Source organism: Tupaia chinensis, unplaced genomic scaffold (assembly GCF_000334495.1).
Source record: "Tupaia chinensis unplaced genomic scaffold, TupChi_1.0 Scaffold000286_1, whole genome shotgun sequence".
Lineage (NCBI taxonomy): Eukaryota > Metazoa > Chordata > Mammalia > Scandentia > Tupaiidae > Tupaia > Tupaia belangeri.
The window spans coordinates 770,790-771,700 of record NW_006159770.1 but is presented as its reverse complement, the minus strand read 5'-3'; the positions used below and the strand labels follow the sequence as shown (position 1 = coordinate 771,700).

The following is a 911-nucleotide window of genomic DNA, read 5'->3' as shown; positions in this document are numbered from 1 at the left end:
GCCGCCACCGCGGGCGCGGGCGCGGGCGCGGGCGCGGCGGGCTGCTCTGTCGGGTGAGCAGATGGAGAAACCGAGGCCCCGGGAAGGCGGACGTTGGTAGACGTGGACGAGCGAAAGGGTGTCACTTCCCAGTGGTCACATGGGGGAGACTAAGGCCCAGAGGAGGCCGGACACTGTCAGGCTTAGAGGTGGGAAAGATCTGCGGGACCGAGAGAGGGCGGGTGTCTTCAAAAGTGCTCCGGTGGGACCAGCAGATGGCGTAGCGGTTACGTCGCTGGACTCCAACATGGTGGCCCGAGTCTCAGGCCCGGTGACGAAACTCACGCCGGGCGCGTGTGCGTGTGTGCCCAAGATCCCGGGAGGAGAATGGAGGAGAAGGGATTGCGGGGCGGCCATCTCCCTGGGGGGTGATTTCTCACTTTCCTTCTCACTGCCTATCGCCCTTCAGTGCATGTGCCCTAAGGCAAAAACCTCTACCCCCCACCCAAAAAAGTGCAGGGAAACGTATATTAGGGGGAGAAACTGCATGGATTTCAAAAACCGATGCATCCAAATAACTCGTACTCTACTTCTTCTTTTATTCGAGTTTTTTGAAGCAACCCTGTGCTAGGCTCTGAACACACGAGAAAAAGAAGGCCCAGAGAAGGCCAGACATTGCCAGATACGAAGGTAGAGGAGGGTGACCCTTCCCCTGGGGCAAGTTGAGGCGAGGCCCCAGAGCGGGGGCGGCGTCGCGGCCTCGCCAGTAGGAAGGTTTGTGCAGACCTGGTGCTGCACCAGCTCGTCCGGTCCTGGAAGCGGCGCGCAGGGGCGGCTGGCAGTGGACGTCGTCCCCGGGCGTTGCCAGCCAGGGCGCTGAGCGCAACTCGCAAGGGCGCTGCAGCTGCTGAGGGAGCTGGCCGCACTCGCGT

General features: G+C 62.1%; 1 long non-coding RNA gene across 3 annotated transcripts in view; it reads left to right on the top strand.

Annotated features, from left to right (window-relative positions):
• Nucleotides 1-14: 14 nt before the first annotated feature.
• The window catches only part of LOC102473126 (uncharacterized), a 15,671-nt gene continuing 14,774 nt past the window's right edge, over nucleotides 15-911 (top strand). For 2 of the 3 annotated variants that reach the window (XR_003549660.1, XR_003549659.1), the window contains exons 1-2: nucleotides 15-188; nucleotides 587-669. This is a non-coding gene — a long non-coding RNA (uncharacterized LOC102473126). The remainder of the gene's footprint in view (nucleotides 189-586; nucleotides 670-911) is intronic. The other variant, XR_003549661.1, reaches the window with a different exon arrangement.